The following is a 24,778-nucleotide window of genomic DNA, read 5'->3' on the forward strand; positions in this document are numbered from 1 at the left end:
TAGTATTCAATTTCTTGATATCGTTCAGTTACAGTGTTGTTTGGATTTCTGTAATCTATTCAGTTGTTTGTTTCTTTTTCGTGAAATAGTGGGATATTTATTTTATCATCCCACCCTAATTCGGTAGGTAGAGTCGCTCACGGATGACCAACCTTCGCTTCGCAACTACTTCTTTTAACTTTTATGTGTTTGGATATCAGTTCTCGTAACTTCTCAATTTCGGCCACATGTAGTTTGTACTGCACTCATTATACTTTTAATTATGCGGCTACAATTGCAAACGATTTCTGCACTGCTTTCTTGTGGAATGCGAATAATGATATCCGACAGATACGTGAAGCAACAGTACATAATGAATCCCATGTCCAGAATATGTTATCTGGTCAGATGAAATAGGAGGAGGAAAAGAGTTGCAGATAGGTGAGAGAAAAAGCAGCCATTCCTCTTCATGTGAATGTTATCCATAGTGGGTGCTGTTGAACTCCGTGACTATTTCTTTACAGAGTGTAGAAAAATTTCCGCTAGCAGTCACAATAAAAGATTATCTATTGTCACACGACTGATTTCGGGCTTGTGCCCATCCTCAAGTGTTTATACATTCACGTACACGTTTATATTGCTGGAGATCAATGACCACAGCGTAATTATAATAATGATGCTTCATCTTCATTGATCTCCAGCATTATAAACGTGTACGTGAATATATAAACACTTGAGGATGGGCACAAGCCCGAAACCGGTTCAAATGGTTTAAATGGCTCTGAGTACTATGGGACTTAACATCTGAGGTCATCAGTCCCCTAGAACTTGGAACTACTGAAATCTAAGTAACCTAAAGACATCACACACATCCATGCCCGAGGCAGGATTCGAACCTGCGACAGCAGCAGTCACGCGGTTCCGGACTGAAGCGCCTAGAACCGCTCGGCCACAACGGCCGGCTACCCGAAACCGGTCGTGTGACAAATAAATAATCTTAATTGTGACTGGTAGCGGAAATTTTTCTATATTCCTCTTCTGTCAGATATGTTTATCACCTTCTTTAAAAAATGAGTTGCAGAATACAGATTTGTTTTTAGCTAGATGAGAAACAAAGATAAAGCATGGGCAGATTACAATATCACACAGAGGTTCTGGTTCCCTGTTGGACAGAAGGGAAAAAGCTGGATATGCCGAGATGGAAACGACGCTGATGACTGCAGATAAAGCTTTAACCTCCTCTTGAATACAGAGGGCTTTAGGATAAGAGACAGCCGACTGGACGCAGTGTTTCAGAGCTGTGTGACTGAAATGAATGAGGATGACCATGATGATGATGCTGATGATGATAATGATGTTTGATTTGTTGGGCGCTCAACTGCGTGGTTATCGAAGCCCCTAGGAATACCCAGTCTTTTCACTGTCCAGCCTCGCCACTTTCCCAAATCATTAGGACAACACAAACACACAGTCCCCAGGCGGAGAAACTGAGATGGAGGTGATGGAGAAAGATTCAGTGTTGTGCAAAGGTACAGCCAAGACGCTAACTTATCCGATCTGGTACTGCAGATGACGTGATGACGTAAGTCTGATATTTCAAATACAGACCCATAAAATTAAAGATTGATATCCTTGAGTGGTTGGAAATGGTTGTAGCCTATCCCCGATGTTATTCAATCTGTATATTGAGCAAGCAGTAAAGGAAACGAAAGAAAAATTCGGAGTAGGAATTAAAATCCATGGAGAAGCAATAAAAACTTTGAGGTTCGCCGATGACATTGTAATTCTGTCAGAGACAGCAAAGGACCTGGAAGAGCAGTTGAACGGAATGGACACTGTCTTGAAAGGAGGGTATAAGATGATCATCAACAAAAGCAAAACGAGGATAATGGAATGTAGTCGAATTAAATCGGGTGATGATGAGGGAATTAGATTAGGAAATGAGACACTTAAAGTAGTAAAGGAGTTTTGCTATTTGGGGAGCAAAATAACTGAGGATGGTCGGAGTATGGTAGATATAAAATGTAGACTGGCAATGGCACGGAAAGCCTTTCTGAAGAAGAGAAATTTGTTAAAATCGAGTATAGATTTAAATGTCAGGAAGTCTTTTCTTAAAGTATTTATATGGAGTGTAGCCATGCATGGAAGTGAAACGTGGACGATAAATAGTTTAGACAAGAAGAGAATAGAAGCTTTCGAAATGTGGTGCTACAGAAGGATGCTGAAGATTATATGGCTAGATCACATAACTAATTAGGAGGTACTGAATAGAATTGAGGAGAAGAGAAGTTTATGGCACAACTTGACTACAAGAAGGGATCGGTTGATAAGACATATTCTGAGGCATCAAGGGATCACCAATTTCGTATTGGAGGTCAGCGCAGAGGGTAAAAATCGTAAAGGGAGACCAAGAGATGAATACACTAAACAGATACTGAAGGATGTATGTTGCAGTAGGTACTGGGAGATGAAGAAGCCTGCACAGGATAGAGTAGCATGGAGAGCTGCATCAAACCAGTCTCTGGACTGAAGACCACAACAACAACATCCTTAACACCGGTTTGCTGCATAATTCATGAACATATTCCAGTTTCGAATATAGTACCAGCTGATCCAAAAGTCCTTTAACTTTTGCAAATGCAGTAATTCACGGAACAATGTAGGTAGGGAGGTAAACATTGACACCATGCCTCAAATGACATGTGGGTTTTTATTGAAATTAAAAATGAGTGCAAAAACCAGCAAATAGATGGTGCTGGACAGGAACTTGTCAGTGACACTGCATGAGAATCATGTATAAAATGAGCCATTGTGACAGAGGGAGTCTGGGGATTGCAACCTTCCACCATCCTCCACACCTACAAATCCCTCATTCGTCCCATCCTCCGATTGCCTGGATCTTCACCCTCCCCCCACCCCCTCCGCCATTATAAAGCAATCTAAATCCTTGATCACCTCTTGCTCCACCTTGCCTTCCATATCCGCCTTCCATCCCCCACACTGCTCCTCCACAAACTCATCCCTTTCCCCTAACACCTCCTCTTCCTCTGACATATCCACATCCTTTACACTGTGCGCAGGCTTCATCCCCCCCCCCCCCCCCACACTCTGGTGTCCTCCTTCCTCTCCACCCTTCGCCCATTGCTTCGCCTCTATCACTGTATCCCATCTTCTCTCCACCTCCATACCCCCCATATCCTTCTTCAGGGCAATTTCCAGCATCTCCCCCTCCCAGATGGTGAACTTCACTGTGACATCTACCCTTCCTGCCCACTGTAACGTGGCCTTGTTTCCGCCCTCCTCCCCCAGGGCCACCCATTTCCCAAATGGCTCTGAGCACTATGCGACTTAACTGCTGAGGTCATCAGTCGCCTAGCACTTAGAACTACTTAAACCTAACTAACCTAAGAACGTGACACACATCCATGTCCGAGGCAGGGTTCGAACCTGCGACCATAGCGGTCGCTCGATTCCAGACTGTAGCGCCTAGAACCGCACGGCCACTCCGGCCGGACCCCATTTCCCACCCCCTCCTTCCCCCTGAGCGGTTTTTCCTCCTCCCCTCCCCCCTGAGTCTCTTCGCCCCCTTGTCGGCTGTTTTCCTCTCCCGTCCTTCCCTCCCCTTTGGTGCGTCTTCCACCTAATACCCCTTTCTCTCCCCCACTTATAGCACTGCTCCTTCCCCACTTCCCTTCTCCCTCATATCCCTGCCCCTGGCAGATCCTCCTAGTTTTTTATTCATCATCAAGTGTGCTACAGCTGTGTTGTGTTAGCGCCACTCTACAGTGTCGTCAGGTGACGCTGTTTTAATCGTGTGCTCGACTTGTATATAGTTTTGCTGTCCGTGATTGTTCTGTGCTACACCACCCATCGCGTGTCTGTTTTAATCGTTCTGCGGCTTTTTATGCTCCGGTCGTTCTTCGCCTCGTGTCTTTTAATCCTTACAATGTGTATTTTTTTTGTATAAAATAATTTTTTAGATTTTTATCTCCATTTTACAGTCATTCTTTTTTGTATGCTCTCTTCCATTAAGTTACACCTTTTCTTATATCTCTGTTCCACCATGTTTTCTTCTTTATACTGTTTTAAATGTCCTCCTGTACAGTTCTAATGTTTCTCGGCTGAAGGGCAACGCATATGCTGCTGCCAGCCCGCCCTGAATCGGGAAATACAATAAAGGAAAAGAAAGGAGAGAGAGTCAGATCGTCCCTAGACTGGCCGACAAGCACCTGCTGGAGGATGCGACTTTTATGCACGATAGCGTTCCATCCCATGTTTGCTACAAGTGTTGTGAAAGATCGCGTGCTGAACCACCACTTCCATCATGCTTGTCCTCCCAGGATCCCAAGACCTCAATCCGCATGATTATTGGTTATGGGGTTGCCTAAAGTCGCAAATGTACAGCGGTTGTCGAATCTCGCTAGGGATGCTAAAACACAACATCCGACGGCAATTTCTCACCATTCCTAGTGATACGCCGCATAGAGTTATTCAAAACATTGTCCCTCAACTACAGGTATTGCTGGTGAAAGACAGTCGGCATGTTGAGTATTTGTTTTATAAAGAACATCGTCTTTGCTAAAAATCAATTCTTAAGCTGATTACTACTTTTATATTTCATGAAGCACAATCTGTCACACAATTTTTTGCACCCATTTTTTTGTTGTGAGTAGAGCCCCCGTGTCGCTTCAAGCACGCCGTCAGTTTTTACCCCTCCACCTATAATAATCTGTGAAGTATTGAATTTTCCAACGTTAACGGACTTTTAGATCGCCCTGTAAGTTTCCTTGAGACAGAAAAGCTTCTCTCCAGAATTCAGCAAGGATTTAGAAGGCACCACTCGTGGGAAACTCAGCTTATGCTTTTGTTATATGATAGCCTCCAAACCACGGAGAAAATTGGCAACAGCCAGATTCAGTATTTTTGGATTTGTCCGGGCATACGGAATAGTTTCACAGATTTGTGTGTGACTCGAAGACTTCCTAAGTAATAGAACGCAATAAGATGTGCTACACTGCGACTGTTCTTCAAAGACAAGGGTATCGTCAGGAATACCTCAGGGAAGTGTGACAGGACCGTTTTTGTTCTCTGTGTACATAAATTATGTTATGGAATGGATGAGCAGTAATTTGCGGCTATTTGCTGATGGCGGTCTAGGGTACGGGACCGTGTATTCGTTCTGTGAAAGCAGGAGTACACGGGATGACTTGAGCAAAGTTTCTACTTCTTGTGTTAAATGACAGTTTGCTGTAAATGTAGAAATAGTAAGTCGATGCAGATGAGTTAGGAAAACAATGATGTAATGTTCAAATACAGCATGAGTTGCGTGCTGCTTGGCACAGTAAGGTCCATTAAATATCTAGGCATAATGTTGCAAAGCGATATGAAATGGCACGATTGCGTAATGACCTTAGCAGGGGTGGCAAATGATCGACTTCGGTTTATTGATAGAGTTTTGGAAAAGTGAAGCACATCTAAAAAGGAGACATTTTATAAAACATAAGTGTGCCCCATTCTTAGGATCCGCACCAGGTCGTATTAAAGGAAGACATCGTTGTAATCCAGGGACGTGTCGCTAGATTTGCTACTGGTGGGTTCGGGCGAGGACCTCCGTGGAGGAGGGTGACGTTCTCTTCTCGCAACGCTGCTGGGAAAAGTTAGAGACCCGTCATTTGCCGCTGCATTCACGTCGATTCTACTGCCGCCAACGTACAATTCGGGTAAGGACCTCGAGGGCAAGAAAAGAGAAATTAGAGCTGGTACGCAAGTATATAGGCAGTCGTTTCTTCCTCGGTCCATTTCCAACTGGAACAGTAAAGGAAACGTCTAGTAATCATATAAATTACCCACCACCATGCGCCGTACGCTTGCTTCCGGAGTGTATATAGATGGTGATATAGATGTAGACTCAGGGGACACCGTTGACCAAGGAACTTATGAAGCAAACAGAGCGAGTGAGAATAGCGCTTCCTGACCGGCCGCATCCAACCCAGCTGAGTAAAGGAAGAGCTGACGTCATTAATTAAGCGAATGTTGCACGCGCACCTTAGGCAAAGTCTTACAGCTAGCTCCAGTCTTCCAGAGTTTCCTGTGTTTGTGCCGTGTGGTACTACCTCACAGTAGCAAAGGTTTGCAACACGAAAGTTTCCACAAAATTTTGTCAAATCTGATGTGGATGTCTCTAAGTTTTTTTTTTTTTTTTTTGATAACGTCAATGCAAGAGATAGATTTCGTGCGAACAAGGGATGAAATTATCATCGATAAAACAGCAAGAAAAGCAAATGGACCGGGCACAAGAGGTGTATCTGATGTACTCACCTGCTCTACTTGCAAAAATGCGAGCGACAACTTCTCCCCCGCCCCTTGCAGCTACGCACGCGCGCGAAATTATTCAGCCAACAAGCATACCACCCACCCTGGCCACACATTTACAATTTCGCATCGCGACCCCACGTAAAACGCATGCGCCGCGCTTTACGCATTTGGCGTAATCACTCGGCACCGGCAGTCAACAAACCGGCAGACAGCTAATCGCATTAATAACTCATTTTTGAAAAAGAAATAAAATCGTCCGGTCTCCATCAAAAGGTCGCCGCCAACAAACCAGCTAACCCACTCTGTGCCATCTCATCCCACCCCATCCCACATCCCTTGTCCTCCCCCCCCCCTCCCCCCGCATACACACACACACACACACACACACACACACACACACACACACACACACACACACACAGGACCTCAGCTTGCCACCCCCCCCCCCCCCTCCCCGTCGCGTCAACAAGCGGCCGAACGTGTTTATTTTGCTGTCATCGCGTGCGCTGTCGGCATGATTTCATTAAGAGCGGCGAGCGGTGATTTTCATAAATCGTTTGCATTTGATACACCGTGCGGCGGAGGTATTTGCAGGGGCCCACCGTGGCGGTAATTGCGTTATGATGTTTGGATCCGTACACGTATCGATTGCTGGACCGTGCTGGGGCTGTCAACGTTCTGATGACGAGAGCGTTTTAACAGCCAGCAAGTGTCCGGAACAGCTTCTCCACACTTCACGCGGCCGAAGCAACATGCGGCGTGACATTGGCTGTGATTTAGCACCGAATTTCTGCAACAACTGTCACGGAAACTAACAAAATCGTCCAATGGGGAGTAGGATTCCGTACAAACTTTATCGTGTATATACAGTAGTGGAAATCAGTATAAAGGCAGGGTTCCTATGAAAGTAATGGTACAGTGTGTGCAGCATACTGTATAGAATTTATTATGAAAGTTGTAGATACATTAAGAGCTAAACAATCATGACAGAATTGCGTAGCTTCCTTCATAACAGGGGTAACAGAATCAGGCACTTGCATTTTCTGCATGGAAGTTAGTATGAAGTCGTTCACTGTCCTGATGTGTCATTGCATTGACTACTACAGGGTTGTTACAAATGATTGAAGCGATTTCACAGCTCTACAATAACTTTATTATTTGAGATATTTTCACAATGCTTTGCAAACACATACAAAAACTAAAAAGTTTTTTTAGGTATTCACAAATGTTCGATATGTGCCCCTTTAGTGATTCGGCAGACATCAAGCCGATAATCAAGTTCCTCCCACACTCGGCGCAGCATGTCCCCATCAATGAGTTCGAAAGCATCGTTGCTGCGAGCTCGCAGTTCTGGCACGTTTCTTGGTAGAGGAGGTTTAAACACTGAATCTTTCACATAACCCCACAGAAAGAAATCGCATGGGGTTAAGTCGGGAGAGCGTGGAGGCCATGACATGAATTGTTGATCATGATCTCCACCACGACCGATCCATCGGTTTTCCAATCTCCTGTTTAAGAAATGCCGAACATCATGATGGAAGTGCGGTGGAGCGCCATCCTGTTGAAAGATGAAGTCGGCGCTGTCGGTCTCCAGTTGTGGCATGAGCCAATTTTCCAGCATGTCCAGATACACGTGTCCTGTAACGTTTTTTTTTTTTTTTCGCAGAAGAAAAAGGGGCCGTAAACTTTAAACTGTGAGATTGCACAAAACACGTTAACTTTTGGTGAATTGCGAATTTGCTGCACGAATGCGTGAGGATTCTCTACCGCCCAGATTCGCACATTGTGTCTGTTCACTTCACCATTGAGAAAAAATGTTGCTTCATCACTGAAAACAAGCTTCGCACTGAACGCATCCTCTTCCATGAGCTGTTGCAACCGCGCCAAAAATTCAAAGCGTTTGACTTTGTCATCGGGTGTCAGGGCTTGTAGCAATTGTAAACGGTAAGGCTTCTGCTTTAGCCTTTTCCGTAAGATTTTCCAAACCGTCGGCTGTGGTACGTTTAGCTCCCTGCTTGCTTTATTCGTCGACTTCCGCGGGCTACGCGTGAAACTTGCCCGCACGCGTTCAACCGTTTCTTCGCTCACTGCAGGCCGACCCGTTGATTTCTCCTTACAGAGGCATCCAGAAGCTTTAAACTGCGCATACCATCGCCGAATGAAGTTAGCAGTTGGTGGATCTTTGTTGAACTTCGTCCTGAAGTGTCGTTGCACTGTTATGACTGACTGATGTGAGTGCATTCCAAGCACGACATACGCTTTCTCGGCTCCTGTCGCCATTTTGTCTCACTGCGCTCTCGAACGCTGTGGCGGCAGAAACCTGAAGTGCGGCTTCAGCCGAACAAAACTTTATGAGTTTTTCTACGTATCTGTAGTGTGTCGTGACCATATGTCAATGAATGGAGCTACAGTGAATTTATGGAATCGCTTCAATCATTTGTAATAGCCCTGTACTTTGTCTAACCTACTTTCCTCCTACTTGCCACAAATAATCTCATCGGCATTGATTTTGTGGTGGGTTTGTAGTTCTTGCAGCGAAACTGTCGCCAAATCTTCCCGTATCGCACTTTTCAGCTCACACACTGCCTCAGATTGCCTTCGACTGCGATAAACACGCCTCGCAAGATCTCCCCAGCGGCTTTTCACGGGGTTCATACTCGGGTCACGTGCAGGCCGGGCAACACATCGGTATCTTTAACTTCCCACCACTTTTGGTTTTAACAGAAACAAGAACAGATGCATTATCTTCTTGAAATATTCGACTTTCCTTCCATAGGTCCTGATACATTCTAATCCAGTGGTTTCCAACCTTTACCGCTGAGTGCTATTAGTAATTAGGTATTAGCTGCCCCTCCCCCCTACTCCTGTGCCGTGTGTTGACTCCCCACCTGTCCGCCCGCACATTATCACCAATTTTAGCACCGAAGTAAATTGTAGAATGAAGGACTTTCCTTGGAACACCCTTATTTTTAAAATGATGAAGCTTGAATAATATTTAGTGTATGTTTGTGTTTGTCTCTCTCTCTCTCTCTCTCTCTCTCTCTCTCTCTCTCTCTGTGTGTGTGTGTGTGTGTGTGTGTGTGTGTGTGGGTGTGTGTGTGTCTGTGTGTGCGCGCGCGTGTCAGAGAGAGAGAGAGAGAGAGAGAGAGAGAGAGAGAGAGAGAGAGAGAGAGAGTCAGAATGAATGACGAAGGAAATTGTAGTTCATCGCAAGTGCTACCCATAAGAAAGCTAACTATCCGCAGTGAGGGTAGAAGCTTCTTACAAAACATGCTTCCCCTGCATTACTCTTCTCCACTGCATTTGCTTGAGCTGCACGCTGCAAACCCATATAAAATCAATCGAGTCAAATTGTATGCACTATACTTGCCGTTCGTAAATTCACTTCATTGCTGCACTCCTTGCTTGTGAACTGGCAGAAAGTGGAAGAGATCCGGCTGTTAATGCTTTGTGTCTGACCACAGCCATTAATAGTAATAATAATAAGAATAATACTGCGTACAGTAGTATAGTAGCTCTCATGTAGTTACTACTGTGCTGTCAAATCTAATTAATTCATTTACATGGTTTGAAGTAACGACACTATTTCTGAACATACATGGAAGAAGCCTGGAGATACTGACAGATTTCAGATAGATTATATAATGGTGAGACAGAGATTTAGGAACCAGGTTTTAAATTGTAAGACATTTCCAGGGGCAGATGTGGACTCTGACCACAATCTGTTGGTTATGAACTGTAGATTAAAACTGAAGAAACTGTAAAAAGGTGGGAATTTAAGGAGATGGGACCTGAATAAACTGACTAAACCAGAGGTTGTACAGAGTTTCAGGGAGAGCGTAAGGGAACAAATGGCGGGAATGGGGGAAAGAAATACAGTCGAAGAAGAATGGGTAGCTTTCAGGGATGAAGTAGTAAAGGCAGCAGAGGATCAAGTAGGTAAAAAGACGAGGGCTAGTAGAAATCCTTGGGTAACAGAAGATACACTGAATTTAATTGATGAAAGGAGAAAATATAAAAATGCACTAAACGAAGCAGGCAAAAAGAATACAAACGTCTCAAAAATGAGATCGACAAGAAGTGGAAAATGGCTAAGCAGGGATTGCTAGGGGATAAATGTAAGAATGTACAGGCTTATCTCACTAGGGGTAAGATAGATACTGCCTACAGGGAAATTAAAGAGACCTTTGGAGAAAATAGAACCACTTGCATGAATAACAAGAGCTCAGATGGAAACCCAGTTCTAAGCAAAGAAGGGAAAGCAGAAAGGTGGAAGGACTATATAGAGGGTCTATTCAAAGGGCATTGTACTTGAGGACAATATTATGGAAATGGAAGAGGATTTAGATAAAAATGAAATGGAAGATATGATACTGCGTGAAGAGTTTGACAGAGCACTGAAAGACCTGAGTCGAAACAAGTCCCCCGGAGTAGACAACATTCCATTAGAACTACTGACGGCCTTGGGAGAGCCAGTCCTGATAAAACTCTACCATCTGCTGAGCAAGATGTATCAGACAGGCGAAATACCCTCAGACTTCAAGAAGAATATAATAATTCCAATCCCAAAGAAAGCAGGTGTTGACACGTGTGAAAATTACCGAACTATCAGTTTAATAAGTCACAGCTGCAAAATACTAACGCGAATTCTTTACAGATGAATGGAAAAACTAGTAGAAGCCGACCTCGGGGAAGATCAGTTTGGATTACATAGAAATGTTGGAACACGTGAGGCAATACTGACCCTATGACTTATCTTAGAAGAAAGATTAAGGAATGGCAAATCTACGTTTCTAGCATTTGTAGACTTACAGAAAGCTTTTGACAATGTTGAGTGGAATACTCTCTTTCAAATTCTGAAGGTGGCAGGGGTATAATACGGGTAGCGAAAGGCTATTTACAATTTGTACAGAAACCAGATGGCAGTTATAAGAGTCGAGGGACATGAAAGAGAAGCAGTGGTTGGGAAGGGAGTGAGACAGGGTTGTAGCCTATCCCCGATGTTATTCAATCTATATATTGAGCAAGCAGTGAAGGAAACAAAAGAAAAATTCGGAGTAGATATTAATATCCATGGAGAAGAAATAAAAACTTTGAGGTTCGCCAATAACATTGTAATTCTGTCAGAGACTGCAAAGGACTTGGAAGAGCAGTTGAACGGAATGGATAGTGTCTTGAAAGGAGGATATAAGATGAACATCAACAAAAGCAAAACGAGGATAATGGAATGTAGTCGAATTAAGTCGGGTGATGCTGCGGGAATTAGATTAGGAAATGAGACACTTAAAGTAGTAAAAGAGTTTTGCTATTTGGGGAGCAAAATAACTGATGATGGTCGAAATAGAGAGGATATAAAATGTAGACTGGCAATGGGAAGGAAAGCGTTTCTGAAGAAGAGAAATTTGTTAACATCGAGTATTGACTTAAGTGTCAGGAAGTCGTTTCTGAAAGTATTTGTATGGAGTGTAGCCATGTATGGAAGTGAAACTTGGACGATAAATAGTTTGGACAAGAAGAGATTAGAAGGTTTTGAAATGTGGTGCTACAGAATAATGTTGAAGATTAGATGGGTAGTTCACATAACTAATGAGGAGGTATCGAATAGAATTGGGGAGAGGAGGAGTTTGTGACACAACTTGACTAGAAGAAGGGATCGGTTGGTAAGACATGTTCTGAGGCATCAAGGAATAACCAAGTTAGTACTGGTAGGCAGTGTGGAGGGTAAAAATCGTAGAGGGAGACCAAGAGATGAATACACTAAGCAGATTCAGAAGGATGTAGGCTGCAGTAGGTACTGGGAGATGAAGAAGCTTGCACAGGATAGAGTAGCATGGAGAGCTGCATCAAACCAGTCTCATTACTGAAGACCACAACAACAACAACGTATATGTCTCACTTTTATCATCAGCGGTGTACGGGACAAAATACAACATAAGTCTGTAGTGGGTGCACTGTGTGAAGTAGCTATTATCTCCACTGCATTAATGCTAATGATTGAGAAAGCATAATTATTGCTAACTTATAAAATCACTATGAATCTATTACGTAATTATGATAATAGTAATGATCTTTTGAAAGTAATTTAGTTTCGTGACTGAAACTCAATCGAATCGTATAGTTTTCAGCCCTCAGAAAATTTCATTTTACGCCTCAGGGAGTAATTAACCGCATCCTTGGAACCACTGTTGTAGTAAATTCTGTCTCTAGCATATCAGTGTACGTTTCAGAGTCAATTCTGGTGTTCACCCAATCAATCTGTGATGTACCTTTGCCGCTGAAGGCTGTCCAAATCATAAAACTTCCACCAGCATAATATCTGCTCATTCTTGCCTGCTGCTCTGTTCTCAGATCATGCCAGTCCATTCGGCCCATCTACATTAATTTTCTTCTCAACAGTGAAGGTCACTTCATTCCATACGGTTTTCGGCAAAAAAATGGTTCAAATGGCTCTGAGCACTATGGGACTCAACTGCTAAGGTCATTAGTCCCCTAGAACTTAGAACTAGTTAAACCTAACTAACCTAAGGACACCACAAACATCCATGCCCGAGGCAGGATTCGAACCTGCGACCGTAGCGGTCTTGCGGTTCCAGACTGCAGCGCTTTTAACCGCACGGCCACTTCGGCCGGCCTTTTCGGCAAACCCCTGTTTAGCGTATTTATGTTTTGGTGTTAGACCGGGTTCCTGAAGTCGTTTCTTGAATCCAAGATGTTTGACAATTGACGAAATTTGTGGTATACGTTTGGCAGTTACAGGCAACAGTAAATTACCAACATGTTGAGAAGAGCAACGGTTTGAGATCCTTCCTTTGAGCAAAAGGAACCGTTTCGATGTCTCAAATAATTTTCCACTCAGCCCTTATATTACATTCTATCCATATCTTGCGCCCAATCTAGCAAAATTATCAATCACTGTACTCATATTCTTGGCTATTCGACAATCAGACAGTCACATTTCCTTGTACGTACCAGTTTCTGCTTTTACGCCTCATAACAACTGTTTTCCGCCGTGCATTGGCACAGTTGTGGTCTATGTTCGTAACACGCACTGCCAATAATAGCGCCTGTTTCCTGTGTGCAGTGAAGTTACGCACGCACACACTATCACCACACAGAACCGACTGCCTTTACACTGAGTTCCAGGCTCTAGCACCTGAATCGTTTATGTATTGTCATATACTGTGCCCATGACCTCAAATAACATTTGACTGCATTTGTCAGTATACTGGAATCCATGCTACGCTGTGCACAACTATTGCTGTCGACAATGTTAATTTTCCTACAAATATCCATGCCTTTATACTGATTTCCACTATTGAGAATAGTTCATCCTTCCTAGGAATCGAGAATCTCATCGATATTTGCGTATTATCAATATCGATCAATATGTCTGGTGGTACACTGATATATCAATATCCATCCATCCATTGATAGCGACTGGGCCAAATATCTCACGAAATAAGCATCAAACAAAAAAATTACAAAGAACGAAACTCGTCTAGCTTGAAGGGGGAAACCAGATGGCGCTACGGTTGGCCCGCTAGATGGCGCTGCCATAAGTCAAACGGATATCAACTGCGTTTTTTTAAAATAGGAACCAACATTTTTATTGCATATTCGTGTAGTACGTAAAGAAATATGAATGTTTTAGTTGGACCACTTTTTTCGCTTTGTGATAGATGGCGCTGTATTAGTCACTGTTTGTTAGAACAGATTATCTGTTACTTATCATGTATGATCTTCTTTCAAACCATATTGTGTTTACAAATTGTAAGTAAACTACCGGTGGAAAATCCGAGTAACCCTGACGTGATTTCTCATTTACAGGTAAGTGGATTTCACTCCCAGCCACTTTGCACCGCCAGTGACTACTGGTAAGTACGTACTGTTGATACCCCTCTTTGCTTACTGTGACAGTTATTTCTTTGCATTTGTAAACCGAAGATTAAAGGGAAAAAATCCACTGAGTGTATCAAAAGCATTTCAGCACATGACGAAACTGATATTACGTGTACAACATCCAGTCTGTTGCAAGCCGTTCCACTTTAAATGAATTTTCATTTTGATGGCCACCCACTGGATTACATTTTCCACATCATTTGACGGCAAACAGGGTGAGTCCGCTGGCTCACAAGGTTTTCGTATTCTCTCACTCGCTGCACGCAATCTATTAGTCCTATGTAAAAATGAACAAGACGGTTCTGTAGGAAATTTAATGTAGTTAAATGTTGTACTGGGATACGTTTGTGTTGGATGCCACGGTTTTAGAGTTATTTATGAAAAACGCATTTGAAGGTCACTTTTGTACATTTTTCTTTAATAATTCGAAAACTAGGGCCAGTAAAAAAAATAACTACATTAAATTGCCTACAGAAAGGTCTTGTTCAATTTTTCCGTAGGAATACTATTTTGCGCATAGCGAGTGAGAGAATATGACAATCTTGTGCTTGGTATTGGAAGCGATTGCGGGTTGCATAGTATCCAGTGTTAGGGGCAGCTGTGAATCACCCTATATACATTGTATACTACTACTGCCTCTGTACTGTTGTTGTGTTCTTCATTCCATGGACTTAATACATGCACCTTTCCATGATAATTCACCCTACACAAACCTATCATCACTCCATAAGTACTGCAACCTACATCTTTTTGAACCTACTTACTGTAGGCAAGTACTGGCCTTCCTCCATAAATTTTACAATCTTACCCTTCCCCCACTCCCCTCTTGTTCACACGTAAACATTCACTTCCTTCCGTTATCAGATTGATTACACGCCTTCAGAAAACCACTCCTAACACTTAAATTCGTACTTCGTTTTCTACAAACGCTTTTCTTTCTGTTGACAGTCTGCATTTTGTGTTCTCCTTACATCACTTGTGGTAGGTTATATTTCTTTTCAGATATCAAAACACATCTACTACTACTTATCAAATTACATCATCTTAATCTCACTTAATAGCAGTATAGTCCATTACCCATGATTTACTTTTTTTATGTTCATCTTACTCGTATAACCTCTTTTCAAGGCATTATCCATTCTGTTCACCTTACAAGTTTATTGCCATCCCTGACATCAGCAAATCTTAGAGTTCTTATTTCTTCTTGGGTTCCCAAGTCCCTGTTTTCCTTCACACCTGGCCCAATATACAGATTCAATAACACCAGGAATTAGCCACATCCTTTTCTCAGAACCATCTCAACTATCGCCAATATGTACAGTCTTTGGATTCTTAAAATAATTAATGATCGTGCTGTTGTTTTTTGAAAGCATTATCCGTTACCACGACACACATTTCACATAATATACTTGTGAAATCTAGGTTCATGCGAATACGCACGTACTGAAACGGTAAAGTTATACAGATGACGATAAAAATATGTACGTGAGGTAATAATGACACAATCTTGCTCCTGAGATGCCTTCCCCTTCATCTATCTCTATTAGCCAGGCAATCTTCTTTTCCTTTATATTTCCTTAATTATGTTTCATCATGTCTATTCTTCTCCTCCCTTCACCATGAGTCTCCCTCATACTCCCTGCTGCCAGCACTCCTATCTAAAATTTGTCTCTTCAATAATGTTTAATTATAACAGTACTTATGATCTACGAATATAAACTCTATATGTATGTATTTTTCCAGATGTACCTTTCTAATTGTTTATTTCACTTTTTGTACTAGATGTAGTTTAACATACCTACTAAAACGTATGAATGTAAAATAAGTAGAATGCCTGGTTAGATGTAAGAGAGGGCCTGATGGCCCTAATCTTGCCAGGTTAAATAAATCAATAAATAAATAAATAAATTTGCTAACATCTTTCACAGCTCGGGCTTCCCGTGCAAAAATCCACCTGTTTTCTCGTGAAACTGTGTATTGCAGAGCTGCGTTGCATTACAAGCGCAATGTTTTAATATTATTAAGAAAAACTGGTTATTACAGCTGATTATGGTTCCGTTGTATACGGTAGTGCCTTAAACGTATTATTCACCAGTAGCGTAAAATCATCGAAAAAATCGTTGGACGTGCAAAACGATGTACGTACCAAATCAGCAGTATGCCCAACTGTGTATAAAATGATGTAACGTTTGATCGAGTATTTAAACTGTTATGGATGACCAAGAAGAAAATTAAACTATCCCGAAAATTGCTGTGAGAATAATTGCCAGAAGAGAGGTCAACTTATTTCTAACCAGCAGGAAGGTTTTACAGTACTGTCTTCAGAAGTTATTGTGGTGTCTTAAACAAAATTTAATTTCGGACAAAACAAGCTTAAGTGCGTCAGTTTTCGTACAGGATTGAAATGTTGATGGTATTTTATCGTGCATACACTGTCTCGTAGTTTTTTTCCATATTTCAGCCAATGATACTCATACTTAATTCGGTTTGGTTGTTGCAACATATGGCGCCAAAATTATTCACGTGAATTTTTCTGTCGGCGATTTCTTGATTAAAAGTTTTAATTATAGCTCATTTCAAATGCACAGTAACAAGAATTTCAAGATAAGAGATAATAACGAAGTGTAAGCTTCTCAATAGTTTACAGTGAGGTGACAGAACTCATGGGATACTGATACGCAGATAAAGAGATGGCGGTCGTATCGTGTGTACACGAGGTATAAAGGACCAGTGCATTGGCACAGCTGTTATTTGCACACATGTGATTCACTGAAGAGGTTTCCGACGCGATTATGGCCACACTGCGGCAATTGACAGACCGTGACCGCGGAATGGTAGTTGAGACCCGACACATGGGACATAATGTTTCGGAAATCGTCAGGGAATTCAATATTCCGGGATCCACAGTGTCCAGAGTGTGCCGAGAATACCACAGTTCAGGCATCACCTCTCACCACAGACAACGCGGTGGCCGACGGTCTTCACTTAACGACCGAGAGCAGCGGCGTTTGCGTAGAGCTGTCAGTGCTAACAGACAAGCTACTCTGCGAGAAATAATCGCAGATATCAATGTGGGGCGTGCGACGAACTTATCCGTTAGGACACTGTGGCGAAATTTGGCGTCAGTGGGCCATGACAGAAGATGAGCGACGCGAGTGTCTTTGCTAAAAGCACGACATCGCCTGCAGCGGCTCTCTGGGCTCATTACCATATCGCTTGGCGCCTGGAAAACCATGGCCTGGTCAGATTAGTCCCGACTTTAGTTGTTAAGAGCTAATGGTAGGGTTCGAATGTGGCGCAGACCCCACGAAGCAATGGACCCAAGATGTCAAAAAGGTACTGTTCAATCTGGTGGTGGCTCCATAATGGTTTCGGCTGTGTTTTAATGGTTCATTGAATAGAAGTGGCTATGTTCGGCTATTTGGAGACGATTTGGAACCTTTCATGGCCTTCATGTTCCCAGTAAACGAGAGAATTTTTATGTAAGACAATGCGCCAAGTGAACGGGCTACAATCGTTCGCAATTGGTTTTTAGAGCATTCTAGACAGTTAGAGTGAATAATCTGGCCACTCATATTGTCCAACATGATTCCCCTAGAACATTTATGGGGCACAATCGAGAGGTCAGTTTGTGCGCAAAATCCTGCACCGGCAACACTTTCGCAATTATGGACGGCTGTAAATACAGCATGGCTCAATATTCCTGCAGGGGACTTTTATGTAATCTATGTAATGATCATATCGTAAGTTTATGTACGTATTATAAATTATTTACATACATTATTGTCGTAAACTTGGCACACAGTTTAATATTTCGTTCGGTATCGCATTTATATTTACTGTTATTTTGTGTACTATGTTAAGTATTTATGGTTATTTTTCACATGTTTGCGAATGCAGTGCCACGAGTATATGAATAAAATGTGCGGATGTCACAATACAAAGAAATTAAAAAATAATGGAAAAATAAACAAAATAAAAGATAAAATAATAAAGTTATAAAAACAATAAAAACAAAAATTTAAGAATAAAACAAAAATCTCCTGCGGGTATGTGACCCTGAGGGTGTGGAAGACTTCTGTGCGCAGTTGAACACAGTAGGCCGTACGGGACACGTTAAACTACACCAAACAGATTAACGATGCCCAACCCAAGCAACGTGGTTCGAACGACAATAAGAAAACCTACACTCGATCAGTCGTCACCTGGGTCAACAAAAATCTACATGAATTGCCAACCTATTGAGGTCTAACGTAGCAGCACTAGGAACATGGGTTACAAAGTCGGAGACACTTTCTTCCATACGTCTTACGGCGTCGAAAATTATTGAGAGTAGTAGAGAACTAAAAAATAAAATGAGTCATGTATGCATTCGAAGTGTAACAAGATTTTAGGTGACAATCCGAACATGTGGCTTCTTGGTGTCACAGAATGTCATGGCCTGCTAACTAACCAGATTTGTCGCCGATCGAAAATGTGTGGGATGAGGTGAAATGACTGGTGCAGCGCTGTGAACCAATGCCAATCACCACAGATGAACTTTGGAACCATGTGACTGCAGCATCGGTGGCTATAACACAGGACGAAATTTCGGCCTTACGTGTGTCGATGCCATCACACATGGAAAAAGTTATCACGGCTCATGGCAGACCCTGTGCCTGCTAGGCAACAGGACACATGCTGAACCGAGGTGAGTGAAATGGTAATCATTTCTACAGAACCTACTAATGTATATGTCCTGCGAATATGAACTTCCTGTATCTACTCTTTCAAGGTGTTGTGTTTCCTTCTGAACATGTACGTATTACATGACATGGGTGCTAATACTGACAAGTAAGATAATGCGAGTATGTCAAGATGTTTTGATTTAAATGTCTGTGAAACTGCCAGATAAGTCGAAAAGCTACTTCCCTTCTCTAACATACCCAACTCTGCCCAGGATACATTCGCTTTCTTGTGCTATGGTAGGAGCATTTTTCATTCTGGTAGAATGTTTTCATAGATTTGTACAGCTTTAATGGTGCAGTTGATATGCTACACACACGTGTGGAGTTTATTAATAGCTACACAAACTTTGTCATTAACCGACTGTCAGCAAGAAGATTGCAGGCAGTAGCTGTCGACTGTGGATTGTCACCTAAAATCTTGTTACACTTCCAATGCACACATCACTCATTTTATTTCTTGATTCTCTATACTCCCAATAATTTTCGACGCCGTAAGACGTATGCAAAGAAGTGTCTCCCACTTTGTGACGCATGCAACCGGCTAGTGATGCTACAGTCTCGGCCTCGCCGATCATGCTAACATGGCGTGGCGCACCGTTCTTCATTTTATGCGAAAATACACTACAACGATTATTCACGCTCTTTATCAACAGACCTGTTTGTATGAAACGGCTTTCCTGTAAAGCACAAATAAATTCGGAACAACATATGATGATCGTGTTACTTCACTTGTACGTTGACTGCAAATACCGAGGTTCTACTGATACGTCATTGTGAACAGGGGCACTACACCCAACAGACAGCATCAGGGAAACATACACACAGAGAGCCTCTACCGAACTGACTACAAATTCTAATTCCGAAACACCAATTCTGAACATCGGGAGATGGTTGTGCAGTAGTCCTAGCCTGTCCCTCTCTGAGACTATCAGTCCAGTCGTTGAACACTTCTGTCTTCTTTCCGGCGTAGATACGGCCATCGTTGTGTCGATGACTGGGCGATCCTTCTTTGGACAGGACAGCTGCGACGCACTGGAGTTGTTTCTCCGACTCTGACTAGAAATGAAGCCCGAATTTCAGTTGATTCTTGCAAGAATTCTGCGTAATTGAGCCGGTGAAGCAGCAGCGTGTAGCTTATATCGCGGTGCACAATGATACGGAGGTGTGCGCTATTTGTCCCACGTGACGCATGACGTCCAACATAGATCCCACTCTGTGAAGCGGGCCGCTAGAATTTGCTGGTGCACTCGCTCCGCCTACGGTGTCGGCTGTCCCGGATAGCTTGCTTCACTACAAGGAGGTCTATCTTGCAGGGGCTGCGACTCGCGATCACTACAGAAGGAATATACAGATGGAGCTAATATTTTCAGCTTACTGAACACCGTTGATGTGGTTTCATATTTGATCGCCATGTCCCATATACAATCATAGCTGGGTTATCTTTATTAGACAGAAAAGAAATATAGAGCAATTAGAAGTGCTGTGGTTTCACAGAAGTGCAGTTTAGTAATTAGTTACTGCTCGCCGTGATTCAGTAATTGTCACAGTCTTCCATTGTTTCTGACCCACCCATCAGCTCTTCTATGCTCATAAATCGCTCGCAGTATCTCAACAACTTCAATCACTTGGAATTACTCGTCTTTACACAGCTTTTTCACTATCTGTTAGTCATTGAGTCGTTCAACTCCTAATTTTTTATACACTCGTCGTCCAAAAGAATTCACACAACCTAGTCTTTTTCTCTGTTTCTCTTTATCGTGTTCTTCTTCTTGTTGCACGTTTCTTCAGCGACTCGTTTCTGTGACTTTACGCAGATGTTAATGTCTCTGAGCGTAGCACTCATACAACAGAAAATTGCGTGTTCAATCCTTATATACAGTACACACAAATTTAGATATTTTAGGGAACGTACATAACATAAATAAAAACGATACGCTAGGAAAACTTCAGTTTTATATTGGAGAATCAGTGAGAGACATAGCAATCATACTGGATGAACATGAATGCGGTTGGAGATTGCAGATTTTTGATCGACATTTGCTGAGTCACAGGACCAGCCACAATCCCACTTGGAAAACAGAGACCGAGCGCTGAATCCGTTGGAAGCAGTACAAATCATGAACACCGGCCATATATTGCTCAATAGATTCGTCGTTTTACTATTATATGAACGAACTCAGCTGAATATTTCATCTCTCCTGAACTTCACTTAAGCCTCACGCATCTCCAGTACTTTCCACACACTCTGTTCCATTCTGTATATCAACTTCTTCTTCTGTTTATTTATTTCATTGTGACTGTCAATGTATTCCACGTTTTTACGTTTTAGCTGTTTTATCACATATAAATCTCCCCAATGGCAATGTTTAATTTTTCATATTTTTTGAAACCGAGGATAGGTCTTATATTTCCAGTGATTTACAGTTAATATATTATCTTTTGGTCTGTTTCTGAGTCACCTTCCATATACACTCATGCTCATACATGAAGGATAATTGCAGAATGTGGTGCCACACAACGTGGCAGTACACAAAACTGGCGCTAATAGCATAGACACATAGGGAACACACACGACACGGATCTGTAAATCCGTGGTATTGCTGATAAGGCGAGAAAACCGTCCCGATACACATATGCTACAAAACGCCACTGTTTCCTGCGCATGTACCCCGACATCAATATGGGATATGATCACCATGCACACATACACAGGCCGCACGAGCTGGCATACTCTGGATCAGTTGGTCGAGCAGCTGCTGGGGTGTAGCCTCCCATTCTTGTACCAGTGCCCGTCGGAACTCCTGAACTGTCGCAGGGGTTTGAAGACGTGCAGCGATACGTTGACCGAGAGCATCCCAGACTTGCTCGATGGCGTTTAGGTCTGGAGAACAGGCAGGCCACTCCACTCGCCTGATATCTTCCGTTTCAGGGTACTGCTCCACGATGGCCGCTCGATGGGGCCGTGCGTTATAATCCATCAGGAGGAAGTTGGAACCCACTGCACTCTTGAAAAGGCGGACATAATGGTGCAAAATGCGTCCCGATACACCTGACCTGTTACAGTTCCTCTGTCAAATACATGCAGGGGTGTACGTCCATCAATCACAATCCCACGCACGACCTCCATACAGATCCCTTTAAAGAACATTAAGGCTTTGGTGTCTGGTTCCTGGTTCACGCCAGATGAAAACCCGGTGAGAATCACTGTTCAGACTATACCTGGACTCCTCCGTGAACATAACCTGGGACCACTGTTCCAATGACTATGTACTGTGTTCTTGACACCATGCCTTACGTGCTCTCCTGTGACCAGGGGTCAGTGGAATGCACCTTGCAGGTCTGCTGGTCTCCGGGAGAATAAACCGTGTCTGTTCAGTCGTTTGTAGACTGTGCGTCTGGAGACAACTGTTCCAGTGGCTGCGGTAACGTCCCGAGCAAGACTACTCCATGGCCGTCTGCGGGCACTGATGGTGAGATATCGGTCTTTTTGTGGTGTTGTACACCGTGGGCGTCCCGTAGTTTATATCCTGGACACGTTTCCTGTCTGCTAGAATCGTTGCCATAATCTTGAGATCACACTTTGTGGCACACGGAGGGCCTGAGCTACGACCTGCCGTATTTGACCAGCCTCCAGTCGCCCTAGTATTCTGCCCCTCATAACGTCATCAGTATGTGTTCTTTGAGCCATTTTCAGCATACAGCCACCATTAGCACGTCTGAAAACGTCTGCACACTTACTCGCCATCTTGCGACGACCGCAGGTCAAATGTATCGCATGGCCATACCGTGAGGTGATTTAAGCCCGCAAACCACCCACCACAGCGTTGTTTCACCGTGTATCAGCGTTATCCTTAATTTATGAGCATGAGTGTATAATACCTTTTCAAGTTATTCTACAATACTCTTCCATTTATTTTATGTTACTATAAATGTCAGTTTAATTTACTTTCTTTTATACAGGTACTTCTGTTCCACTACAACACGTACATCTATTCATCTGTTGTACGTAGTTCTTGATATTTCCATGGATAAACCTGCAGTTTGTGCAGTACCCTAGTACGATATCCATCGTATCGACATCTACATAGATACTCTGCAAGCCACCAAACGATGCGTGACGGAGGGTACCCTGTACCACTGCTAGTCATTTCCTTTCTTGTTCTTGTCGCCAATAGAGCGAGGGAGAATCGACTATCTATATGCCTCTGTATGATCCCTAATTTCTTGTATCTTATCTTCGTGATCATTACGCGCAGTTTATGTTGATGGCAGTGGAATGTTTGGCAATCAGCTTCAAATGCTGGTTGTCTAAATTTTGTCACTAGCGTTTTCGCCTACCCTACTCGTCCCACCTCATATCGCTTCACAACGTTACGCCCAGATATTTAAACGAGGTGACTGTGTCATGCAGGACACTAGTCATACTGTATCCGAAAATTATGGGTTTGACATTCCTACTCATCCGCATTAACTTACATTTTTTCCGCATTTAGAGCTAACTGCCATTCATCACACCAACTGATTCATCTTTCACGCTCCTACAGTGACTCAACTTCGACGCCTTACTCTACACCACAGCATCACCAGCAAACGACCGCAAATTGGTGTCCATCCTGTCCGCCAGATTATTTCTGTATACAGAGAACAACAGCCGTCCTACCACACTTCCTGGGACACTCCTGACGATACCCTTGTATCGTCGAGGACGACATACCGGGATCTGTTACTTAAGAAGTCTTCAAGCCCCTCACATATCTGGGAACTTATTCCATACACTGTTCTCCAGGCTGTCCAATACATCCGTCGCCATCAGCGGATACAGTATGTTATCTGCTCAGACTCTCTCAGCTCTCTCCTCAGTCTGCAAGCTCTCTACCTTGTCCACACTCTGGTCCACCGGATTCAGGACCGCCTCAACTTGCTCTATTTGAGGGGCGTCTCTGTGGCGCTCCTCTGTATCCCAGGAAATGTTGGTATCTGTGGAAATGAGGCGGCCGATATAGCGGCCAAGGCTGCCGTCTCTCTTCTTCAGCCTGCTGTTCGCATGGTTCCCTTCGCCCATCTACGGAGTGTTTTATGTCGTCGTGTTGCTCTTTTATGGCACGCACATTGGTCGACACTTCCCAATAATAAATTGCGGGACGTGAAAGCTCTTCCCTGTGCTTGGACCTCTTCCTCCCGAACTAGTCGTCGGGAGGAGGTAATTTTAACTAGTCTCCGGATAGGGCACTGTCTTTTTAGCCATCGACATCTTTTAAGCGGCGATCCTCCCCCACTCTGTCCCCACTGCTCTCAGCTGTGGACGGTAAGACACCTTTTACTTCAGTGCCCATATTTTACTCCGTTACGCGCCCGTCTACAGCGGTCGCCTTATATATCTTCCATTTTAGCAGATGACACGCGCTCAGCCGATCGTGTTCTCGAGTTCATTAGTGCAAGTGAGATGACGTCAGTCATTTGAACCTCTTTTTGGGGACAAACAACCCCCCATCTATAGTGGTTTTTTAAGCTTTCCTTCTGTTTTTAGTTTCCCCACTTTTTTGAGTTTTGCTCCCATTGCTGCTGGTTTCCAGTTTCGTTTTTTAGCTTTTCCTGAGTCACAGACCGAGCGCTAATGACCGTAGCAGTTTTGCGCCCTAAAACCATAACAAACAAACAAACAAACACATGCTCGTACCTTCGTTAACCTACAGTGGCGCTCCTTGTCAAACGCTTTCGGGAACTCTAGAAATATGGAACAGGCCTGTTGCCCTTCATCCACTGAATGCACTATATCATGTGAGAAAAGGGCAAGCTGAAGTATCGCTCTTGTAGGAATCGTGAGGACAAGATCAGATCAATTACAGTACAGCACAGAG

Source organism: Schistocerca serialis, chromosome 10 (genome assembly GCF_023864345.2).
Source record: "Schistocerca serialis cubense isolate TAMUIC-IGC-003099 chromosome 10, iqSchSeri2.2, whole genome shotgun sequence".
In the NCBI taxonomy this organism is placed as follows: Eukaryota; Metazoa; Arthropoda; class Insecta; order Orthoptera; family Acrididae; genus Schistocerca; species Schistocerca serialis.